This window comes from Tiliqua scincoides, chromosome 3 (assembly GCF_035046505.1).
Source record: "Tiliqua scincoides isolate rTilSci1 chromosome 3, rTilSci1.hap2, whole genome shotgun sequence".
NCBI lineage: Eukaryota > Metazoa > Chordata > Lepidosauria > Squamata > Scincidae > Tiliqua > Tiliqua scincoides.
The window spans coordinates 121,075,079-121,081,078 of NC_089823.1; positions in this window are offsets into that span (position 1 = coordinate 121,075,079).

A 6,000-nucleotide genomic window follows, 5' to 3' on the forward strand; every position below is an offset into this window, starting at 1 on the left:
CTTTCTAGAGTAGATTCAGATTCAGGAACCTTTTATTGGCATGAAATAAACATAAAAAAATAGAACAATACACTTAAACCACACCTAAAACAGCCCCATAAATCAAGCCAATACATCGCCCTTACTCATTTATACTGTGCCTCCTCAAAATTAAATAAAGCAATTTTGCCACCTGGCGTGTACGTTCTTCATCCTTTAATAGCAAATGATGTAGCACAAGGTCCTCCGACCGTGTACGGAGGACAAAAGCAGCTTGAGCAACTGCAAACACAGATCGTCAAACCATTTGCAAGTTAGGATCATATGTGGAAGAGAGAATCTGGAGTATCTTCAAAAGATGTCCATCAAGATTCTGTTTGAAGATCTGCAGTAAGTATGAACTCACTGCTCCTCTCAAGTTGTTTGTAGCACAAAGTTTTCTGTAATTCCTTAATGCTTTGTACTGCAAGAGTGATTATCTTACATCTTTGAAGATACTATTGGATACATTTTGATAAGGATAGATTATTGTTAAGGTTAGATTATTGTTATTTGATAAGGATAAATATTGTTAATCATCTCTGCAAGAACAAAGCCAATTGAGATGATTTAAAAACTGGTATGTTCACATAAATTATTTAGATTGAAACTACGCATACAGATAACACAGCCAAATATTTGAAAGCAGCCAAATATTTTGATGGAAGACAAACCTATTTTGAATCTTGTCTTCTGAGAGTGACTTTTGTACTCCACTTTCATGTAAATTTATAGTTCTGCACTTTGCTTATTGCTAAATCAGCAAATAGCTTGTACCTAAACAACATAGGTTTAGTTGTTGAACGGCATTATGGCATGAATGGAATTATGGAAGAGAGATACGTTTGGTGAAGAAGATATATGCAAAGCAGCTGCAACACAGATCAAAAACTACAAACCACAGGTAAGACTAGTCAAAAATACAACACAAGAAAGGGATCCAAGGGGGGAATAGGTGTGTGTGCCCCCCCCCCCCCGAACTGTTGCACCAGTGGGGAACGGCACCCACTGGGATGCCGTTTGGTGCATCCCAAAGTTGGGTGCCAGGGGAACACTCACTGGGTGGGACATCACCAAGATCGTGCTCAGTCAACACATAATCAGAAAAGAAGCCCAGGTCTACCTGACGTAGATTTGGGCTCCAAATCTGGGTGGGAGTGCAGGTCTTCCTACCCAGAAAACCATAGCTACAGCTGCCATAAATTCAAGCAGGAGCCCAGGTCTCCACGCCTGGGTGACCCAGGCTCTGGCATTAAGGTAGTGCTCATATCCCCCCCCCAAAAAAAACAAACACTGAATCTACCCTGAGGCAAGGTTGGAGCAAACCTTTTGTTTTGCTGAAACTTTCTTCAATACAAGTCTGTTTGCTGAAAGGAATGTGCAGCTGAGTATTTCTTCTTGGGACTGCTTGCTTCAGATGCTCTCCTACGCGCTGCTACTCTGCTCTGCTAGTGGGGGCAAACTGGCACACACCTAGCATTCCTGACAAACCCTAAAGAGCATAGGTAACATTTATACCTATGGATTAAAGAATGCATAAGAATATTATACCATCAGCTCTTCATAACAGATTGCGGAAATGTCCCTGTGGGCCACAGCTTCTGCACTGGCCATGAGAGCAGGAATAGCAGGACACGGCCCAGAGTCTATTGCTGTGGTGATTTCACTGCTGGGTACCTGCTGGCTGAGGAAGAGGAGGAGGACAGGAGGAGTCAGTTGGTACCAGCTCATAAAAAGGGGGCAGGGGATATGGTTGGAGAGAAGGGATGGAGTGATGGGAGCAGAGAAAGAACCACAACTCCCAGGAGTTCTTCTCCTCCCTATAGACCCCACGGCAGAGTATCACTGGCCACCCTAGACCCAGAGGCTGGGTACTTGTATGGCCCTAGCCTGCTGAATGGGAAGATCCAATGCGAGACCTGCTCTTGCATTGAGAGTTTGGCAGGGCCCTGCAGTAAGGTACCCATGTTGTCCACTGCTGTGAGAGAGGCAGTAAGTTTCTACATATGCCCTGACATCAAAGCCGGGCCCAAGTTTCAGGTACAGTTACCAGTAAGGGAACCTACTAAGGTTGGAAAACCTTAAGGTTGGAAAACCACCCTACATTCAGTTAAGAGGGCTGACTTTTTATCTACAAGTTGACAATAAATAAAGCAGTCATAAGGCAGCATTGCTTGAATTTGACTGGCTGTCTTCTCCCAGGACCAGAGCCATGTTCTACCATAACTCCTTTGAAGCTAAGTTGCTCCTTCCAGGCAAGGGGAAAGGAGACCCCCATCCAGTTCCACATCAGCATACATGAGATTGTGTGTACCATCTGACTCCCTAGACTCCTAATTCTACTTGAGTAGACCACCCAGTAGTGCATGTTTGTGTTTGAATGAGGCATGGCTGAACTTGTTGGGGAATGGGAACTTACTGTGCATGAGCAAGGAAGGTTACATGCAAAGTGACTGAAGAAAATACTATATTCAGTATCTTATTTTACCCCTCCTGATGCTATACTGAAAGTCTCCTTTCTCTCTCTTCCCCCCTTCCTGTAGTGCTTCAAATGCAAAATATATGCTTATGACGGCATTGTGCTGTAAATCTCCCACCCACACAAGTGGTAGCTAATGAGTGCTGCAGGAGATTTGTGAACAGGATCTCTCATGTGCTCATAAAAGCTGTGGGCTCCCAATTTGAACTGGGAACATAGCAGTGTGAGAGGGGATTAATCATTTTACCCTTTGCCATGTCTCCAATTAAAATTGCTACAACCAAAGCTGCTGTTTTTCAGGAGGACAACAGCATGGAGGTAATCTTCTTCACTTGCGTACTGCAGGCATGATCTGAACCATGACCCTGCACTGCTGTTATATGGTAGACATAACATGCAGTGTTGGTATCATTGGCTCAATGAGAATTGGCTTAAGAAAATTGGCAAAGTGGACCCAGGTTTGAACAAGGTTCCTTTATCCTGGTAGGCAGATAATTCTAGCATGCCCAGAATGATGCTCCAAGTAATCTACAGCAAATACAATTAAAACACAATTGCTACAATATAAAATAACCATGAATAATACTGACAAGGTGGCTCATGTAGCGCAAAGTAGTAAGTTGCAGTACCGAGAACTCTCCCCATGACCCCAGTTCAATCCCAGCAGAATCGGAGATCTCTGGTAGCTGGCTTGAGGTCAACTCAGCCTTCCATCCTTCCGAGGTTGGTAAAACAAGTACTTAGCTTGCTGGGGGAAAGGTAACATGACTGGGGAAGGCAATGACAAACCAACCTGCTTATAGTCTGCCAAGAAAGCGTCATGGAAGTGGTGACACCCCAAGGATCAGTAATGACTCAGTGCTTGCACAGGGGACTCTTCTTTCTTTTTAATACTGACAACTTATAAACAATAAAAAGAAGCAAGTGCATTTTAAAAAATCACATAAAATTAAATGCCTGACAATAGAACACCTTCGTACAGCAGCATCAGAAGCCCATTAAAGTAGGGGACAAGATGAGCTTCCCTGGAAAATTATTCCCAAGCTTGGGCACAGTGCCTTAAAAAAGCTGCCACTCTGCCAGGTAAGGCAGTGGCTTTCTTTGCCTGGTCCTGCCCCAAACAAGACAAGGCACAGGTAGGCTGTACCCGATTCGTGCTCTGGGCCTTTGGGGCAGAGCTTGGGACAGCATTTTTTTTGTTCTGTGCAAGGCCTGAGCCCAGGATTCTGAGCTCAAGGGGTGTCACATCCTAACCCACTGTGGGTTATTCTGGAAGAGGCACAAGGGGCAAGGTAGGATTCTTTTTGCTCCCCACCTGACTAGCAGTTTGGAGGGAAGGTTTTTTGCCTATCCCAGACTGTCACCTTGAGGTGTGGTGTTTGTTTAGCCAGCCATGTCTGAAATCTATAGGGACTGGTGGGACTGGGAGTAGGATCCAGTGTGAATGGTAAGGTAAGCAAAAGTCAAAAGGGAAGCTTGAACCGATCTCGAGAGACAGTCTGGTTTGGGAATGCAGGCTGGGTTTAAATTGCAAGTACATCTTAAAGGCTTGGGATAAGCAGAGCAATTTGGCTGCCTTGACCTTTCCAGAGGTTCATGGGCAAAACCAGGGATAATGATCTGCAGCTGGAGTCAAGGTGTTAACACTCAAGGGGAAGTAACAGTTGCATCTGTCTCCTCTAGGATAGGTGATCCTCTTAGGGTAGGTGCCAGGGGAACCAGGAACTGTTGTAGGATTTATATTGAATGGGTTCTCTAATCAATAAAGTGGCCCATTCCAAACCAATATGCTGATCTTGTTTGGTGTTTATGGGTGGTGCCAGAACAAAGCTCTCTCTCCCACACACTCCCACCAGCTCCTTGTTTATCTGGCATATATTGAAAGTAATGCAAAATGCTCAGTTCTCGTCAACATAAGATTTGTTCTCTTTGGCAGTGCATGCTGTTAGAATCTGTGACAAAACAACACATTTTAACAGGGCAGTATGCTTTTTTGTACAGCTTTCATGTGCTAAAATGATATAGATTCACTATATGGATGAATGAAAATGTACATATGGCTGAATTAGCAGAATGGCTGGGGGAGGTGGGAGAGGAGGTATATCTTTAGGTATAATTCAGAGTCCTCATTCTACCCAGTCTTCCTACATAAGTATGTTGAAATAGAGAATTTTGGTTTATAAGCTCATCTGAGACATTAGACATTGGAGCACAGATGCACTGGAGATACGCTCCATTCAGTCACATTACCCAGAAGTTTCATTGCAACCATTGTTGGGTTGTAAGAAGCCATTGAACTTTCTTTCCCAATTCTTTCAACTGTTGTAGGCAGTCATATAAACAGATTTGGAACCAATGCGGTGTGGTGAGTTCCTGTGCTAGTGAGGCACAGTGTGGAGCTTGCTGACCCAGACATGACATCACTGTTAAGGTGTGGCCTGTGAGCTTAAAATTGGAGACCCTTGTTCTATCCCTTCCTGAGCTTGCCGAGTTCTTTATCCAACAGAAGCTGATTGAGGAATTAAAATTGTTTTCACACTGCTTCTGTTATATACTGTTCTCTACAATCAACACAAAACCAACAGTTGTCCAATAAATCTTAACTATTAAACCAGACTTTCAAGTGGTGGGAGGGGAAACTGAGGCACAGAGAGGTAAGTGGTCTTGCCTGCCCTCTCAACCATTATGTGGAGCTAGGCTTAAACTCTCCAGGATGGGTGAACCCAGAGCGCTCAAAACTAGACCACAATTTGATTTGCATTGCCCTTTTCATGCCATTCTGTAATAACATTTATATACCACATTTCAACAAAAATAGGTCAAAGTGGTTTACCTACCTAAATACACAAACAAATGCTTCCCTGTCACCAAAAGGTTCTCAATATTTAAAAAGACACAGAGTCCACCCAGAGCAAAATACACCAAGATGAATATAAAGGAGACAGAAAACACACCCCGGCAACAGCCACTGTAAAAGACACCAAGCTGGGGTGAAGGGGCTATCCCCCCACTAAGTATAAGACTCTGGAACCAACTGAAGTCAGTCTCTCTGTACCAAGTAACATCCACAACCACAGATGTGCACAGATTCTCTCTGCCAGTCAATGGCCAGTGCAGATCAGCACCTTAAAGTGCTCTCTCTCTCTTTCCCCTGCACAATGTCCACACAGATCTTACTTCCCTTCTTGAAACAAACATCACCACCACGCTCCCTCTGGAACCACCTCAGGTCAGACTCTTTCTGTGCCAAGTTACAATGTCCACAACTACAGATGTGTACAGATTCTCTCTGCCAGTCAATGGCCAGTGCAGATCTCTCTTTTAAATGCTCTCTCATCCCCTGCACATGATCAACAGATGTTACCTTCCTTCTTGAAACTCTCCCTCAATTTTCAGTGTTGTCTACCACCAAGAATCAGACAGCAGGTCAGCATCTCAGTGTTGTTGCCAAGACATTAACCGTTCAAATGCAGGCTTTCTCAGAGGGGTCAGGAAACAAACTC